Source organism: Puma concolor, chromosome A3 (assembly GCF_028749965.1).
Source record: "Puma concolor isolate L17-30 chromosome A3, mPumCon1.1.hap2, whole genome shotgun sequence".
NCBI classification, from domain to species: Eukaryota; Metazoa; Chordata; class Mammalia; order Carnivora; family Felidae; genus Puma; species Puma concolor.
Window position 1 is genome coordinate 129932999 of NC_141669.1, and position 19257 is coordinate 129952255.

Consider the following 19257-nt stretch of genomic DNA (forward strand, 5'->3'; position numbering starts at 1 on the left):
CTGGAGCCTGCTTCCGATTCTGTGTCTCCCTTTCTCTCTGCCCCTCCCCTGCTCATGCTCTGTCTCTCTCTGTCTCTCTCTCTCAAAAAGTAAATAAACATTAAAAAAAATTTTAAATAAAAAACAGGGGGGCTGCCCGGGTGGGAGGGAGGGGGTCTGCGGGGGCCCCTGACTCTGACCTTCACCTTCTGCAGAAGGGGAGAAAGAAGCCTGCGGGGACCCCAGGGAGCGGGGCAAACTGGTAGACCCCAGCTGATCCTTGAGGCTCAGACCAGGACCCACTCCCCCCCCCCCCCAGGAAGCTCCCCAGGCCACGTCCTTGCTTCTTTGGGTTCCTCCTCACACCCTGAAAGCAGCTTACATCACAGCCCGTGGAAACTCTCTACTGGACCGTGCCCCTAGTGGACAAGAGAAATAAAGCTTCTGTATCTCGATATCCCCAAAGCCAAGGTCTGCCATGTGGGAGGCATCAGCAAACATGTGCAGACGAACAAAACTGTTATTGAATAAGCACTTCCTGTCTAGGCACATATTTACTGTCTCTCCACTAGGATGGGAGCCCAAGGCCCGTCTCCTTTATCTTTGTTCCCCAGGGTCTAACACCGCTTGACACGTAAGAGGCAGCAGGGAACGGGTGTGGAACAAATGAATGAACAAGCCCTTCCTCCCATCCATCAGAACTGCCTCTTGCGCTGGGAGCTCCAGGAGGTCAAGGAGCAAATCTGATTTCTAGTGCCTCTGAGCCCAGGCTAGGGCTTAGTCCAAGGGAGACGCTCGGTGGGTGTTTGTAGATGGAGGGAGGGAGGGAGGGATGGGCTGGTGGGGATTGGATTTACTGATCAATGGAAGAATGGAAGGCTGCCTGGGGTGATGAATGGGATAGGTGCATGGAAGTGTGGGTGGGTGGATGGGCGGCAGATAGATAAATGGAGAAATGGAAGATGTGTGGATAGACTAGCGTCCAGGTTGAGAGTGTGGGAAATGGTGCTTTCTACGCCCTGCCCCCTCCACGCACGCACCAAGCCGCCATTTTAGAAGAGCTAAAATGGATCCAAAGAATGACTCAGCTAGAGTTTCCAAGTGAAAGGTATTGAGGAGAAAAGACGGGAGAAGAAGGAACCTCTGAGCCTCTGAAACGTGCAAGCGAATCCCTGTAAGTTGGCCATGCTTTCTTGCACGTTCCCGTTACTTCTTGAAAGCCTGCCGTAGGTAGCGCCCTCGGGTTTGGTCTGGAAGTGGAAAGAAGTTTCCGATGTGGACTCTGATCCCGGGCTGCTCCCAGTGTGGTCAGCGAGTCAGACATACGCCCCTTCAGTGGGTCCTCTTGTTGTAAATGGGGTCTACTGACTCCTTTGCTGTGTGACTTCAGGTGATTTACCTGACTTTTCTGAATCCTGGTTTGCTCGCCCTGCTTTGTAGGGTTGCGGTGAGCCCGTGCTTCTGAGTCAGGCCTGGACTGCAGTAGGTGACTGGTCAACAGTAAGCCGGGCCTCCGTGCGTGATGCTGGCTGAACTTCTCAACTTTCCCATCTCTTCCCGTCAACTCAATGCAGTCGCCCACAGTGAGGGCCGTGAACCAGTGAGGGGATCAGACTGAGACGTCCAGTATACTTGGGTTCAAATCCCGCCTCCCCCGCTCCCCAGCTGCCTGGTTTCACACGACCCCCTTGCCCTGTCCGAACCTCAGTTCCCACCCCGACCTCTCCGGCCTCCTGGCTGTCGCTCAAACACAGCTGTCGCGCCTGCATCCAGCGAGAGAGGCTGAGAAAATGAGTTTTCTGGCATCTACCTCGGGGAAGCGTGGGCTCCTAAGGTGGGTGCTGTCCCCCCAGATCTGCTCTGAGACACAGAGCAGGGTGGAGGGAGGTCTGGAACTGCAGGCGGGAGATATCCGCTTCTCACCCCATCTGGAGGAGAAGCGTCATCCCATCGTCCCCCGCGATGGCACCGTCCTACCTACTTATGTGTCCGACGGTTTATAGTCCGTGACTTCACTCCCTTATTGTCACTTATTTTCTTGTCTGTTCTCCCAGCACTGATGATTGTCAACTCCGTGAGCGGCAGGCCTTTATCTTGATCACTTCCGTGTCCTCAGGGCCCAGTCAGGCACATAGTTTGTGTTAAATAAATGGTTGAGTAACTAAATGGATAGATGATTGGATGGATGGATGATGGATGGATGGATGGATGGACGGATGGATGGATGGATGACTAGCTGGACACATTAGAATCAATTGAGGAGCTTAAATGCCTCCCCCCCCCCACACACACGTGCCCCAGCCCTGCTCCAAAAATAAAAATCAAAGCCAACACTTAATGAGTGCTTACTGTATACCTGGCCCCATGGGCAGCCTATGATGTAGGGCATTTCACTGAACCTCCCGGCCACCCTCTGAGCTAGTCACTAATACTAATCTTTCTTTTTTAGCGGACAAACCTGAGGCTCAGAGAGGCAGCCGCGGACCCCAGGTCCCACAGCCAGGAGGAGGAAGAGCCAAGGTTCAAGTCAAGATGTGTTTGGTTCCAGAACCAAGCTTGGCCTCACCGGGCCAGCGCTCCCCAGGTGATTCTGATTAAGTGGCCAGGTGGAGAACCCCTGAGCGGGGCAATGAGTTCCGGGAAGAGTGTGCTGGCTTTGGGGCCAGCCGACGCCTGCACCGCCTTGTGGCCTGCCTCCTCATCTCTGACACGGAGGGCGTAGCACTCCCTGCCCCGCCCCCCGGGTTTCAGGAGGGGGGAATGAGCTGAGCAGCGTGCCCACCAGAGAGCAAGCTCTGGGGACACTCCTGCAAATCCCACAGGTACCAGCAGCGGCCACGCTGTTAGTCCCCGGACTGAGGGCCAGGGGCCACCCTGCTCCTTCTCCCAGCTCCCGGGGGAGAGACAAGTCCCCGGCTTCCTAGCACAGAGCTTGAGATGCGCTGCAGAAGACCCCTCGGGGACAGTCGGAGGCCACAGCGTGCGGGTGCAGAGCGGGGGTGCTGTGGCAAAGTCCTGCCCAGAAACCCGTCCCGCACAAACACGCGTGTCCACAGGTATGCGACACAGCTGACCCCTGCCGTGCAGCTCACGACAGCGAAAGCCAGGAAACAAGCCTGATAACGGTAACAGCTGATGTGTGTTTACAGCAGGATTTCTCAACTCAGAACTATTGACCCTGGGACCGGATCACTCTTTGCAGCGGGAGTCTGACCCGCGCGCGCATTGTAGACTGTTAGCATCCCTGGGATCGGCAGCACAGCCCCCCGTCCCGGTTGCCACGTGTCCCCTGGGGGGCAAAACCCCTCCCCTGGCTGAGAAGCTGGGCTCCACAGCTTGCTCTGTGCAGGGCCCTGGTGCACACACTTCAGGGAAGCCGCCTCCTCCTGCAGCCCCTCCCAGCTGGAGACGGTTCCACTGTGCAGAGGTGAGATTAGCGGTTTGGCCAAGGTCGGGGCTCGGACTCTCCAGGAGCGCTGTGATCTGAACCTGTGACAAGTCCCAGGCCCCTCTCTTCCGAGCCAATTTTTGCGGGTTCCTTGGGCGTTTCCCCGGTCCCAATCATGTCGTCTGGGACTGGATGTCGTCTCATTGCTGCTTTTCCCATCTGGCTGCCTTGGCACGTTCGAGAACAGACTTGCGGGGCACGAATACTGGCTGGAGCAGATTGGAAGTTAAATTTGCTCAATTATCCACGGCCTGGAAAGCGCAGAATACAAAGAAAAAAATAAAATGTCCCACCGGACTTCCCACAGAGGCCCACCTTTTAGCAGCTTCTTCCTCTGAGTAGCTCCCTCTGTTTTGAAGTTTTGTCACAAAGTTGCAGTCTCACGATATATACAACTGCGAGTCCTGCATTCCCCAAACTACGAAGCTGGGGTTTTTTTCGTGTTGTTACAAAATCCTCTTGGACGCTGTTTGTAATTGTTGCCGATTGTGGCAGAGACCCCAGTTTCTCCTCCATTCCCCTGACCTCTCCCTCTTCTTTCATAATAGAAATCTCAAGTTTTAGCTGGGCACGTGGCCACCCAGAAGAAAAAAAAAAAAACTACGTTTCCCAGCTGTGTCCATGTGACTCAGTTCTGGCCAATGAGACATAAGTAACCTCTAAGTAGTGTCCTCAGAGCGAGGGTGCCTGCGCTTCTTCCTATCCTCCTTGCTGCCTGGAATGCAGATGTGATGGCCAGCATCTGAGTGGCCATCTTGGGCCATGGTGGTGCAACAAGAGAAAAGACATGCGAATCCCTGATGAATTTATGACGACACCCTACCAGCCCTGGACTGCCGCCTCCACACTTCTTTTATATAAGGGAGAAACAAACTTCTGTTTCATCTAAGCCCCTGGCATCTTGGGCTTTTAGCCGCTCAAAGAGGAACCTAATCCTGAGTATTGCACTAATATTTTGCTGGAGGAGTGGTCTCTAATTCTTTTAGGAATTACCACCTAATTAGCTCAACCGTTCCCTGGTCATTGAGCATTTAGGTAGTTTCTGACTTCCTGCTACTCATAGCCATTATCCCAGGTGGGCCCCCGAGTCAGGACGGCAGGCTACACAGCCAGGTACGAGCTGCCCAGGGAGCCTGCTTTGTTGCTGAGGACCCTCCCACTGCATCTGCTAGAAGCACGGTGCGTTCTCCTCCACACCTCCCCTCCTGTCCTTCTCTTCTGTTTTTAATGTTCATTTATTTATTTGTGAGAGAAAGAGAGGGAGAGTATGAGCGGGGGGAGGGGCAGAGGAAGACGGGGACAGAGGATCCAAAGCAGGCTCTGCACCGACAGCAGAGAGCCTGACACGGGGCTCGAACTCGGGAACCGTGACATCGTGACCTGAGCTGAAGTCAGACGCTTAACTACCTGAGCCACCGAGGCGCCCCCCGCCCATCTCTTCTAATGGCACATCTCAAGGAGGCCCGTCTCCCTGGTGAAGCCCAAACCCCACGCCTGCCCCAAGTTGCAAGGGAGGCTGGGAAAGTGAGTTTTCTGGCATCTCCCTCCGGGAGTGTGGCCACTAGGGAAGGAGTTTCCCCGAAGCGGGTACGCAAGGTGAGGCGTGGCCAGAAAGCAGGGCGAAGCTGAGCTCACTGGGCAAAGACCCGCCAGGCTGGGGAGGAATACGGAAGGCCTTCTGCCATCACTTTTGATTTGTCCTCCTCTTATCCCGAAAGGACAGCAGGCAGAACCAAAAAGGACCACTGGTGTCACCCTGGCAGTTTACCCAGCTCTGCAAGGGATGCGGCAGAGCCGGGGGCCCACGTCTATCAGAACGCAAGCCTGGTTCTCGCCCCTCGGCCCGTTACCCACAAGTCCACCTGGATGTCATTACCTGATGTAAGTACATCTCCCAGACCACTGAGCACATCCCTCAAGAGGAGGGCCCGTCTGCCTTACCCAGTGTAGTACTCCCAGCACCCAGACAGGCCCTGGCACACACTAGGTGCTCAAGAGACATACCTTGAATGAATGAATGAATGAATGAATGAATGAATGATGGCCATCAATCTTCAGCCTCGGAAGGAAGCTTGGAATCCGGAAATTAACATTTACTGATGCGGCCAGTATTTCCTGAGCACCTACAAGGCTCGCGCCCTGCTTTAGGTCTTGGGGATACTGTAGGAGAGAAGGAAAACTAAGTTCCTTCCCTCAAAGTGGGGGAGATGAACAGTGAATAAGAAAACCCCAAAATACTGAGATAACTTGATAGGATAGGATAGGATACCAGATGCTGATAAATGTTTTATGAAGAAGTGTAAAACTGGATAAGAGATGCTAATTTAGAAAAAAATGGCTGCACAAGTACTCTCTGAGAAGGTGACACTTGATCAGAGGCCTGAAGTAGGTAAGCTGAGTAAATATCCGGGGGAAGCAAGGGAACACCCAGTGCAAAGGCCCTGAGGTACGAATGAGCGAGGTGTGTGCTGTTTGCAACGAGACAGCCAGGGAGGCAAGGGTTACACCATTTCCCAACTTCAACAAATCCACAGAGCCCTGAACGGTCGGAAACAGTGGGGCAGGGGTGGGAGGAGTTCTTGACTCCTAAGCCTCTCTGGAAAAACATGATGTCGGGGGCAGACAGTAAATCTTGACTTGTCCCAGAAAACAATGGGCCCACAAAACCAGTGAAGTGTCAGGCTGAAAGTAAATGGCCGAAGGGCTGGGGCACAGGAGGATCATATGGAATTTGTTAACCAATCTGCTTTTGAAAAAGAATTTCCCAGTTAGGGGCAGAAGCTTCTGGCCAGCATCAAAAAGATGTTTATTGTGGTGTCTCCGTGTAGACATGAAAAATGGAGATTTGCTGTCTAGCTGGAGATGTGGGAAGATGTACCCAGTAGGTTAAGTAAAATAAATAAGTAAGTAAGTAAGTAAAGAGGTCACGGGGTAGTGTCCTATATTGTACAATCCCTTTTGTAAACTCATTCATTCACTCATTTGGAAATTGTCCACCACAGGCCTGCTGTGTGCCAGCACTCCACTGGGTGTGGGGGACCCAGGCATGCCCGGCCCTGTCTCCTGGAACTCACGACACAGGGGGAAGGCAGAGGGTCATCAGATCAGTACACAAATACATCATCACCGACGTGGGTCAGCGCTAAGAAGAAAAGATGCCTGGTGCCCAGACGTCAAGGAATAGAAGAAGCCTGCGAGGGTAGACTCCAGAATGTCGAAGGGGTTGTAAGATTTCAGGTAATTCTCTTTCCTTATGTTCCCTTTGCTTTCGATGGTCTGTATGTTCTCGTTTTTTGGTAACGTCACGCTTTGCAACTGAGTAAATTAAAGCACACAAACAAAACCCAGATGAAGAGAGGGGTTAGAAATCACGGGTCTAAAGGTGATTTGACACCAGGAAGGGAAGGAAGGACACACAAGAAACTGCCCACTGTGTTTGCTTCTGCAAAGGGGACCCGGGGGCTGAGGTGGGAAAGAGCCTCTCTCCTCGCTGGACACCCTTGGAACCTTTTGAATGTGCGTGTATGTTTTTTGAAAATGATAATAAAATAAGCCAAGATCTTTTGAAATGAAACTTCAAGTCAGGTTCTATTTTCATGAAAAGTGAAAAAGCAGGCCGTAGCAGGATCTCAATATAAAAACATTAACTGAGCTGAATTTCCACGAAAATCTTAGAGTGGTTCTCTTTGGGTGACCTTGGTTTTTTTTTGTTTTGTTTGTCTTGTTTTGTTTTTTCTCGGTACTTTTCTGTATTTCCTAGATTTAAAATTAGAAGAATAAAGGAGACAAGAGAAAAAGGTGACTGTTCTCTGTAAACATGGTTTTGCTTCATCCCTGCCATTGGCAGAGGGTGTATGTTTATCATGCCCATTTGATAGATGAGAACACTGAGGTTCAACAGGTAAAGCCAGTGGCCCAAGGTCACACAGCTGGATCTGGGCGAGGCTGGTCTAACCCCGAAGTCTGTTTTTAAACCAGGGTGCTCAGATGCCCTTCAAAATGTCCTTCAAGGAAGTGGCATTGCTTTGAAAATCCGAGGGGGAAAACCAAACAAACCAGACAAGAAATATTACATTTTTTAAGCCACTTATTCAAGCTCTGATGGGGCCTGAGACCAACTCGGCAGGGGCACTGTTTACATTTCAGGCGGGGCACTCCTTCATCGTGCCTGGCTGTACCCCCATGACAAGTCCCTGCCCCTAAAACCCCAGCTGTGTCACCCACATCTGTCACCCGGAAACGCCCCTCACACCTCTCCGAACCTCCCCGGGTTGAGGAGTGCTCGCTGGGACTGAGCAGGTGGGGTCTGGGTGAAGGAGGGGGATGTGAGAGGCCGCAGCCCCCCAGGCCCTCGGGCCAGGTGGCCACCAAGCGCCTCCGCTCTTGGGCCAGCCGAGGCCAGGCCGGGAGGACCGCAGCCCGGAGCTGGGAGCCGGGCGGGCGGCCACCGCAGCGGGGACCGGGAAGGCGTGCACTCCCTCCGCCTGCCCGGCAGCGGCCCGTGGCCGCCCGCCAGGCCCTGCCTGACGTCAGGCTCTGACCAGGGACATGATGTGCTGGCTGCAGGGAGACAGGGCCGCGAGGCGGGGCGGTCAGAGAGAGGCAGGCCAGGCGGGGAGAGAAGAGGAGAGAGAGAAACACAGGGAGAGAGCGAGGGGAGAAGCAGAGATGAGAAATACAGAAACAGAGAGAAGGAAACACACGCGCAGACAGAGACAGAGACAGAGAGACAGAGAGAGAGAGAACGACGGGGAGGGGGCGGCGGGGCAGTGGGCGGGGCCGTGAGGTTAGCGTGGGAGGCTCCAGACCCGCTGACTCGAGCCCTTGGAGCCTCCGGCTCCTTACCTGGGCAAATGGGAGCCTTACTGGCTTTCGAGGGGGCAGAGCGCTGCGCGTAGTAAGTGCACAAGAAAGTGGGGGTGACAGGAGAGGGGGTGGGGCAGGGAAGGAGAGATGCTGGAGGGAGGGAAGCGACCCCGTGAGAAACAGCCCTCCTTCCACAGGGACCCCTTTCCTGCGGCCGCCGAGCACCTCTCTTCCCACCCCCTTCATGACTCGGGCAGCAGGCCACCAGCACAGACCTTGGCCTGGCCTTGCCTGTCTCGGGGCCCAGCCCCCTGTTTATGGGCTCAAGAAGGCCATGGTCCCAGGGCCATCACGTCACCAGAGCCAAACAAGGCCAGGCCTAGTCCCTGCGGGCCTTCCAGCCTCATCACCCCCTTTCCCGGCTTAATTATTAAATGGCCCAGCAGGGCTGAGGGGTGAGCCAGCTGGCCTCCTGGGTGTGGGCAGCTGTGCCTCTGTGTGCCCGTCAGTCAGGGGCACAGACCCCAGGAGGAACTTGCAAAGTGCCTTTTCTCTTGCTCCCACTTTTTCCAAGAGCCTTCATTTTCCTCACCCCTCACCCTATTTGTCAGAGTTCCCGTTTATTGAGCACTTACTGTCTGCTGGGCATGGTCTTTAACCCTCCTGAGAGCCCCAAGAAAGGGAGTGCTATTATTATCCCATTTTTCAGATGAAGAAACTGGGCTCAGGGGTTGCAGTCCCTCGCCCGAGGCCACCTGCTAAGGAGTGGCGGAGCCAGGATTCCAGCTTGGCCACCCTCTTAACCAGACAGCAGCAGCTCCCGTGCCCCGAGCAGCTGCTGAGCGCCGGGCCCTGTGCCAGACTCTGTGCCCACGTCACCTCTCAACCCCCAGGAGGGCCCGAGGAGGCAGCTGAGGACGATCTTGGCCCCCAGGAGACGTTAGGCTCTATCTGGGGACATTTGGGGCTGTCACGACTGGGGGGATGCTACTGGCCGTGGGTGGGATGGAACCCACGGATGCTGCTTAACTCCAACAGCACAGAATTATCTGGTCCCAAGTGTCCCTAGCACCGAGGTCCCCACCACAAGGTAAGCCCTGTTGTGCTCTCCATTTTACAGAGGCAGAAACTGAGGCACAGAGAGAAAGCGCCTCTTGCCCAGGTGGCCCCCTCCGTGCTCCCGCTCTCCATCAGAAGAAGCCACTGCTGCTCCTGGTGGCTCCTGTCCTCGGGAGACCCCTGGCTCTCTTCTGGGCCCTCATGAGTCCTTGCTTGCCTAGTATAGATGATGCCTCACCAACTTTTGACATCTGAAGGCAGTGTCTTAATCATTGACTAGGAAGATAAATCAAACCAAAAAGTCACTGGGAAGGTCAGAATGCCTTTAAAGGAACGTGTATTTTATTCACAGCAGCGTTGAGGGACATTTGAAATTGGCAACCCACGGATTCACGGAGCAAGTCTTTTCTGAGCACCTACCGTGTACCAGACCCCGTCCTTGGTGCCGAGGTCCAGCAGAGGAGCACGAGCCCCTCCTGGGTCGTCAGGAGCTAACACTCTAGTGGGGGAAAGTGGACCATAAACAAGAAAGAAGACCAGGGTCATTTCAGACGGTGGCAAATGTGGCTGTGAGGAGGCGGAAGGGCTGTTACAGAGAGGTGTCCGAGAGGGGCTTTCTGAGGAGGTGAAGCCTGAAGGGTGACAAGGAACCAGCCTTGGGAAGAGGCAGAGTGAAAGGTTCTAGGTAGAGGCAACAGTGTGTGCAAAGGCCCTGAGGCAGGCGTTTGCATGGACCGTTGAGGCACAGCAAGGAGGCCTGTGGCTGGAGCCAGGTGAGGGCGCAGGAGAGGAAAAGGAGACGAGGTAGAAAATGTGTCAGGGCTTTGCATGTACTTGGGGGGCGGGGGGGGGTGTCAAGGGGGTATTTTGAGCAGAAGGGACACAGGTTAGGTTCTAACAGGATCCCTTTAGAGGCAGTGGTCAGCTGAATGATGTCCCCCAAAGCTGCCCACATCTTAATCCCCCAAACCTGTGAATGTTAACTTTCTTAGGCAAAAAGGAATTTCACAGCTGTGACTTAGTTACGGAGCTTGAGGTGGGAGATTGCCCTGGATTATCTGAGTGTGCTCAGTAGAATCACAGGGGTCCTTGTAAGATGGAAGCTGGTGGGGGGGGGGGGGCGGTGAGGGGGCGGCGCCCGAGGGGCTCAGTTGGTTAAATGTCCGACTTCCAGCTTCAGCGCAGGTCATGATCTCCCAGTTCATGAGTTCGAGCCCCGCGTCGGGCTCTGTGCTGACAGCTCGGAGCCTGGAGCCTGCTTGGGATTCTGTGTCTCCCCCTCTCTCTGCCCCTCCGCCGCTTGTGCGTTCACTCTCTCTCTCTCAAAAATAAATAAATACACATTTTTTTTTAAATGGAGGCTGAGGGAGGGAGGTTTGACTACAGAAGAGGAGAAGGCGGGGAGAAGAGAGAGAGAGTGACAGAAACAGACTGGAGGGACACACTTAGCAGACCTAAGGAAGGGGCCACAAGCCACGGAATGCAGGTGATCACGGGAAGCTGTGAGAGGCAAGGAAACATCATCTCCCGGAAGCTTCCAGCAGGAACCGGCCCTGCCAGCACCTTGACTTTAACCCATCAAGACAGATTTCAGACTTCTGACCTCCAGAACTGTAAGAGAATACATGTGTGCGGTTTTAAGCTGCGAAGCTTGTCATAATTTGTTACGGTGGCCATAGGAAATGAATGCGTGCTGTGTGGGGGACAGCCCCGGGAGGGTGAGGCCGGAGCAGGGGGCCCGGCTTGGAGGCTACTGCAATGGTCCAGGCAGGAAATGAGCAGGGACCCAAGGAAGGGGCGGGATCCGAGGGAGACTTCAGGAGCCAGAACGGGCAGCTTTGCTGACGGACTGGACACTTAGCGGGCAGGAAGGAGAGAGCCAGGGTCTCTGGGTCCCTCAGTCGTCCCCTGGCCGGGGCCCGGGACGGAGAGCTGGCCCCGCGTGGCTCCTGCTCTAAGGGAGGATTCAGCTGCACGAGGCCCGGGAATAGTTACAAGGTGATGGGAGGGACCGGGCTCGGCTGCCCCAGGACCTTTCGTCTTACACCCTTCAGGCCTCTGCCCCGGTGTCCCGGCTTCAGAGAGGCCTCCCTGACCACCCTGTCTCAGAGAGCCCCTCCTGCTCTCTCTCCCTCCCCCTGCTTTAGTTTGCTCTGTGTATCTTCCTGTCACTCTGTGTGCTGTCTGTTTCTTTGCCGGCTGGCTTCCGTGCTCCGTGGTCGGCCCGTGAGAAGGACCCCATCCAACTTCTCCAGCACCGACACGAGTGTGTGCAGTGAATGAACGAATCCCCATTTTCCAAGAGGGACACTAAGGAAAGCTATAGCAAAGGAAGCGACACTCTCAGGGTCACGCGGTTGCTAAGTGTGGGGTCAGGATCTGAACCGGGACGCAAATTCCGAAGTTTGCGTAAGTAGCCTACCTCCCAACCCCAGTGAGGCTGCCTGCAGTCCGGGAATTTCCACTCTGTTGGTATAGTGCTGGTTCCCTCCTGAGGTTTCAGACGTCTTTAGTACAGCACCTCGGGGCACCCGACCTGGCCCGGGGTGTTAGTAGGTAGGGAAACTGAGGCTCAGAGAGGCTGAGGTCTTCCCCGAGGTACACAGCTTGCGAGTGGCAGAGCTGGGATTCAGCGCCCACCAGTCCCTCAGTTGGGATCCTCTCTCTCACATTTCCAGGGTGCTCTGGCCCCTGAGAAATAAGGCAGAGCAGGTATAGCCCCTACCGCCCATTGTCCAGGCTAAGCCTGGAAGAAGCCTGGCAAAATACCTCAAGTCGGGAGCTTCTAGAAATGAGGGTTGGGGGATAGGATCTGGGGCCCTGCAGGCAAACCCCAGCTCTGCCTCTCCTCTGCTGTGTGGCCTCAGGGAAGGGGCCTCCCCTCTCTGGCCCAGGGTTCCTCCTGTAACTCCAGCTGAAACCCTGGACAGGGGCCTGGGTGGCTCAGTCGGTTCAGCGTCCAGCTCTTGGTTTTGGCTCAGGTCGTGATCTCACGGTTCGTGAGTTCGAGCCCCACGTCCGGCTCTGCGCTGATGGTGTGGAGCCTGCTTCGAACCCTCTGTCTCCCTCTTTCTCTGCCCCTCCCCCACTCGCACTGCCTCTGTCCCTCTCAAAATAAATAAATACACTTAAAAAAAAAACAACCCTCTGGACAAAGTAGATAAAGACATATCGAGCACATTTTAAGATAAAAAGACGCAGCGTGTACTCTAGCTGACGTTTTGCAGTAGAGCATACTGCTAGGACATACAAGTATAGTCAAAATAACATATAATAAATTGAAATTTAAAAATAAACAATAAACAAAAGAGTTTATTTTTCTCTCGTGTGAATGCAGTCCAGATGTAGGCAGTTCAGGGCTGGTTTGAAGACTCCACAAAGCTCTCAGTGTCCCAGGCTCCTTCCTGGTCACAACTCTGCCATCCTTAGGGTGTGACCCTCCTCATGATCCAAGGTGGAGGCCACAGCGCCAGCCTTCTCGTCTGCCTTCCAGGTGGCAGGATGGAGAAGGAAAGATGATGAGCAAAGGGTGGGCCACAGCTAAATCTCTAGGAAGGATTCCAGAAACTGCCAAGCACACTCCTATTACGACCCATTGACTGGAACTCAAGTATATGGCTGCCCCTAGCTTCTAGGGAAGCTGGGGAAAGCTGTCTGTGTTCTGCATGGCCATGAACTCAGCTCAAGGTTGATCAAACATTTGTAAATAAGCGAGATAATTTTAGACGGCGATACATGCCGTGAAGGAACACAGCAGGGCAAGCTGAGGGAGAACAGGTATGGGAAGGGTCTGTCCCAGGCCACAGGGCTGGGACCTGAAGGACGGGAAGGCCTGGGGGAGAGCATTCCGGGCACCCGGAACAGAAAGTGTGTGCCCTGAGGCAGGAACAAGCCCGGTGTGGTGAAGAAACAGGAGGCCAGTGGAGCTAGGGTGGGGATGCGGGTATGGCCTGGAGCAGCGGAGCTCAGCTGGGCTGGACCCCGGGGGAGCTGTGAGGCCCAGCGTGGCATCTGGGACTTTTTTCCCCGACTACAGTGGGGAGACACTGGAGGGCTGAGGCTGAGAAAGGAGACCTGATACGATATCCCTTTGAGAGGAAGCTGAGCTCCCGAGGCCTGTGACATTTACCTGGAACCCTTCCGAGAGCTTATCATTCGGTCATTCAGTCATTCAGTGAACGGGCTGTGGTGGCCGAAATGGCCCTCCCAGTCTCCGCTCTCAGGAGAAGGGCAGACAGATCCAGCAACAGAGCACGTCAGATCCAGCCCACAGACGGCACTGAGCGCTTTGAGGGAAAGATGAACAGGACCACAGGAGGGCCTACCTTTGCTGGAAGAACAGAGAAGGAGGTGATCTTTGAGCCGAAATTTGAACCAGCCGGAAGCATTATCTTGGTGAAGCCTGGAGAAAGGGAGAGAACATTCCAGGTGGAGGGAACAGCCTGCGCACAGTCCTGGAGAGGCAGGAAGAGAATTGCGTGTTCGAGAAATTCACCGGTCTCTGGCCTGGCAAGAGGGAGGTGGGTGGGAGAGGTCGGCAGAGGTCAGATCTCAGAAAGCCAGGAGGAGGGCTCCAGGCTTGCATGTGCTGGGCAGGATGATTTATTAAGCGCTCTGACCCCAAATCCCTGGGATGGGCCTGTGGTCAGATCCAAGACAAGCAGGGGCCTTGCTGTCCTTGGAGGGTGTTTACAGGCTCGCTGATGACACAGGCTGCTCCCCTCCTGTGGCTTGCAAGTCACTGGGCACTAGAGGCAGGTCTGTTCCCTTGCTCTCAGCCCTGACAGTGCCTCTGACTCAGCCTCCTGCCACAGCCTCCCCTCCCATCACCGCCGAGGCCACCATCTCACCCTTCATCCCTCCCTGCTAAGGCTCCACAGGACTGCATGACCCTGGCACTCGGAAGAGATTCTCCAGCTCCAATCAAACCTGCCCATTTCACAGAGGGAGAAACTGAGACCCCCACAAGGAAGAGGCCCTTCCCCCAATGTCTCACTCCAAGGTTGGAAGAGAGCCAGGGCCTCGTCCCAGGCCTCCTGACACCTGACCCTAAACCTCTTTTAAAAAGAAGAAGAAGAAGGGGGGGGGGGGGGAGGGAGGAAGTAGAAAAGAAGGAGGAAGGGAGAAAGAACTTGAAAAAGTAACATTTATTTATTTTTTGAATCCTAATCACCATTTATTAAACATATAATGGATATCAGACACCGTGTAAGCTCCAAACATGAATGATCTTAATTAATTTCCATAAAGCTTTAAGGGACAACTATTTTCCCTCATTTGATAGAGGAAGCTCGGCTTAGAGAGATCAGATAACTTGCCCAAAGTCACCCAGTTAGTGTCAGGGCCAGGATTTGAACCCGAGGATTGTGACTGCAATGCCTTATGATTTTAATCATTACAGTTTTTTTTTTTTTTACATTTTTAAAAATTGTATTTAAATCCAAGTTAGTTAACATATAGTGTAATAATGGTTTCAGGAGTAGAATTTAGTGATTCATCACTTACATAGAACACCCAGTGCTCATCCCAAGTGTCCTCCCGAATGCCCATCCCCCATCTAGTCCGCCCCTCCCCCACCTCCCCTCCAGCAACCCTCAGTTTGTTCTCTGTATTGAAGAGTCTCTGATGGTTTGCCTCCCTCTCTGTTTTTATCCTATTTTTCCTTCCCTTCCCCTAGGTTCATCTGTTTTGTTTCATCTGTTCGTGAAATCATATGATAAAAAGTAACGGTTAAATGGAACTTAGTGTGAGCCCTTCCCAGGGAAAGGAAAGGGACTGGCCTCCAGTCCCTTGGTCCCAGGCAGTGACTTTACCTCTGTAGCTTGTTCTGTGGAAACCTCACAGCTACACAGTGAGATGGATGGGTATGATTACATCTTCTAACTGGTTTAGAAAACAGAGGGGCACCTGGGTGGCTCAGTCGGTTGAGGGTCCAACTTCAGCTCAGGTCATGATCTCACGGTCTGTGAGTTTGGGCCTCACATCAGGCTCGCTATTGTCAGCTTGGAACCTGCTTTGGATCCTCTGTCTCCCTCTCTCTCTGCCTCTCTCTCTCTCTCAAAAATAAAGTCAACATTTAAAAATGGTTTAGAAAACGGAGAGCCTCTGCAATCCACTTGTCATCACACAGCAGTCATCTGGAAGGGGAGAGATTCGAACCTAGGTCTGGCTGCAGTTCCTGGCCCCCAGCACTCCCCACTTGCCAAAGTTGCCTCTCCTCTGCTCCCCTCCTCACAGGGTTGCAGGCTTCTCTTTCAAAGCTACACAGCCAAGACTTTTCCTGGCTGTCCACAAGCCTACAGATATGTTTCCTTTGGCCCGTGTGGCATTTTAATAAAATCAGAGCCAATGTTCACAAATCAAGGGATTTTTACACGAAAACCCAGATTTCAACCTCCCTTAAAACACTGGGAGATCTGACTGGGCTGGGCCCGTGTTCTGTCTGGCAAAAATCAACAGGGTGTGGGAATGTTTGAAAGGGATGCCCCAGTTCTCCACACTCCCCACCTCTCCCTACTGCCTCCCTGGCCCTTAGGCTAAATGCCAGTTGCCTTTATCACAGTGCAAACAGTTGTTTTCCTGAGAGCTGGGAAGTCTTCTCAGTACCCATATTTCTCTCAAGAAGAGGAAAACAATAATCCAAGAAGGGTCAGGGTCTTGAAAAATGGGGGAACACAACATACTTCTTTGTGGAACTGAGGAATATTCCTTGGTGTTTATTATACAAGCGAAACGTGGCTGAGCCCCCACACCACTGTTTAGATTTCTTTCTTGGTTACTCTAGTAGGATTGTCAAATTTAGCAAATAAAAATACAGGATGCTCGAGGCACGTGGGTGGCTTAGTTGGTTAAGCATCTGACTCTTTTTTTTCTTAATTTATTTATTTATTTTGATGGGGGGGGGGGAGGGGCAGAGAGATGATTCCAAGCAAGCTCTGTACTGTCAGCACAGAGCTGATGTGGGGCTTGAACTCACGAACTGTGAGATCACGACCTGAGCCAAGATGGAGAGTCAGACGTTTAACCAACTGAGCCACCCGGGTACTCCAAGCATGTGACTCTCGATTTGGACTCCGGTCATGATCTTTCGGTTCATGGGGTAGATCCCTGGGGGGGGGGGGGGGGGGGGGGGGGGGGGGGGTTTACTGACAGTGCAGAGATTGTTTGGGATTCTTTCTCTCCCGGACTCCCTCTGCCCCTCCCCCCACCTCTCAGAAAATATATATAGGATGCTCAGTTAAATTTGAACTTCAGATCAGCAATAAACTTTTTTTAGTATACGTATGCCCCATGCAACCTTTGGAACATATCTATACTAAAATATTTTCTTCCTTTATCTGAAATTCTACTTTAACTGAGCACCCTGTATTTTTTCTGGTAACCCTACCCACATGCTTTGACAGTGGCTGTCTAAGGGGCTTGCATTTGAGTTCAGGTTCCTCGTCTCCTGCTTAGGTGATTCGGGGTAAGCCCTTGAGGTTCTTTGGGCTTCTAATGGTGCATCATAAATAACAGCGTGAAGACTCAATGAGACAATATATGCAAAGAGCTTAAGACCAAGCCCGGCTCCCTGGACGCGCTCCGGAAACGTCGGCTTCCGTCTCGTCATCGTTGGTGCCTACCCAACAGCCACCCCTTTCTTCTTGGCTGGCCAAACCCCGGTTTGTGCCAACCACGCTGTGCCCCGCCCCAGGTCATGGATGTGATTGGTCTAGGCCACCACGACACGCCCATTCTGGCCTGCCAGTGATTGGTCCGAGATGAGCATGTGACCTGGTTCTGACCAGTAGGACGCACCGGGGGCGGAGGCAGGATGAGTGCTCCCGGGAGATTTTCTCAGCCGGGGAGGAGTGGCCGTGCTGCCCGCGCCCCACTCTTCCTGCCTTGCCCGCAGCTGTGGGAGAAGGGGACGCTTGACCCTGGCTGCCATCTTATGCCAGTGACGTGGCACCAGGCCAGCGGCTGAGGATGGCAGAGGGCAAGGTCGGAGGGCTCCGTGGCTGAACACACCGAACTTCTTTTAAAAGAAATGATAGATCGGGGCGCCTGAATGGCTCAGTCGTATGAGCGTCCGACTTCGGCTCAGGTCATGATCTCAGAGTTCGTGAGTTTGAGCCCCGCATCAGGCTGTGTGCTGACCCCTCGGAGCCTGGAGCCTGCTGCGGATTCTGGGCCTCCCTCTCTCTCTGCCCCTTGAACTCTGGAGTCAGGTACCAGGCGTCACGTTCCAGTTATGTCACCCCAGTTGCCCTGTGCCTCAACTTGCCTATCTGAAGAATGGAGGAAAGATAAGTGTCTCCTTAATGGGGCTGTTGTAAAGATGCAATGAGTTAGTGTAAGCGAAGTGCCTGCGAAAGTACGTGGCAAGCTGTACTAAGCATGTCACTGTTAGTCATCGTGATTCTTCTGGTATCAGAACCCAAGTCAAAAATCCTCCAAGTGCTGTGCCGCTCCGAGTTGATAATTCCTCGAAGAATCGAAGCTTCAACGTATAAGCAAATGTTGTACCCCTTGAAGTTGAGTAAATGTCGAACGTCCTCCCAGGATTCAAATGCTTTGTAGGTTTCTTTATATGTCATTCATCCTGCGAGGATCCGAGCAGACTCATTGGGCTGCTCTCCATTAGCTTCCAAGGGAAGGGTAGGGCGTTGGCCACTCACGGAAATAAGGGACAGTCCTGCCATCTGGGATTTGGGCAGAAACTCCAGGACCAAAATATGATGGGCAAAACATAAGTGTACCAGTTAGGAATGCCTTCGTCTGAAAACTTCAGAATATTCCACTAACACTGGTTTAAACAGTAAAGGCATTTCATTATTTCAGAGGATGAAAAGCCTGAAAGTGGATGGTGTCAGGGTCAAGGCAGCGTCTATCTCGGTCATCTGTCTATGTCATCCAGTATCCAGCCATTTGCAACCCATCTGCTTGGCCATCCTGGGTTTTAGCTTTTGTCTTTAGTCTTGTTGCCTCATGGTCACAAGATAGTTGCTGCAGTTCCAAGTGTCACATCATTTAAAAAGTTCGAGACACGAAGGAAGGGTTGGGGAGCAGTGGAATCTCCCTTCTCCTTGAGCTCTTTCAATCTGGAAAGGAAAGTTTTCTCCACAATCTTTTTGGAGGGATTCCCCTTACATGTAATTGACCAGAACCGGTCATGTGTCTGCTCCACACTGCAAAGGAGGCTGGGAAAGTGAGTTTTAGCAAACGGGAGGTGTGATAGCAATGGTAACGTGACTGTTTTAGCCCAATCTTAATCCCTCCTCTGGGGCCGAAACTATCCGCGCCCATCCCTAAATAAGATCAGAGTGTCTGCATGTAAACCTCAGCTTCTGCCAGAAATCCCACTAACACCACGGTAAAGAGATTAAAACAGAAGAGGATGTAAACACACAAGGGTAGAGAATAGGCAATGAGAAGGTGAACGAGCAATGATGTGGCCCAGGTTTTAGAAGCTGGATGACAGTGTTTCTCCAGGGCTCCTCATCCGGGGGTCTTAATCCTGTTTCTGCCAAGAACAAGCTGTGCAGCCTGGGGAAAGATGCTTCCCCTCTCTGAGCTTCAGTTTTCTTGAGGTTCAGGGGAATCTTTCTGGCTGGGAATTTGCCTCAGCACATCTCCTACTAGGGAATGGAGAAGAAAGCAGGGCCATGAGTCCCTTGCTCTGCTTGAGAAATGATCCTGAAAACGAGGTCACACCTGGATGACCTGAAAGGTGTGGGTTTCAGACGCTGAAAAAAACTCATCAGTCCGGGAGGTGCAGGGAAACTTCCAGCATCGTCCCCCAGAGGAGACCCTTGAAACTGATAAATTGCGGTAGGTGATACTAAAAGGATGTGCGTGAACGGGGTTGAAGGATAAGGCTCGCTTTAGGCACCTACGCTTTATATACATGTTTTTACTTTATTTCTTTATTCTCTGTGGGACCTTGAAGAAGCCACTCAACCGCTCTCTGCCTTAACTTTCTC

General features: G+C 53.0%; 2 long non-coding RNA genes across 4 annotated transcripts in view; one reads left to right on the forward strand and one right to left on the reverse strand.

Annotated features, from left to right (window-relative positions):
• Nucleotides 1-10396, forward strand: part of LOC147582792 (uncharacterized) — a 233735-nt gene extending 223339 nt beyond the window's left edge. For 2 of the 3 annotated variants that reach the window (XR_015249520.1, XR_015249521.1), the window contains 4 exons: nt 2429-2563; nt 5151-5308; nt 6430-6664; nt 9645-10396. This is a non-coding gene — a long non-coding RNA (uncharacterized LOC147582792). Of the gene's footprint in view, nt 1-2428; nt 2564-5150; nt 5309-6429; nt 6665-7187; nt 8071-9644 lie in introns of those variants that run through there. The other variant, XR_015249522.1, reaches the window with a different exon arrangement.
• A 2190-nt stretch (nt 10397-12586) lies between these two features.
• Nucleotides 12587-13863, reverse strand: LOC147582798 (uncharacterized). The gene is made up of 2 exons (XR_015249526.1): nt 13618-13863; nt 12587-12778 (listed from the first exon to the last, which is right to left on the reverse strand). It is a non-coding gene; the product is annotated as an uncharacterized LOC147582798 (long non-coding RNA).
• Nucleotides 13864-19257: the final 5394 nt, after the last annotated feature.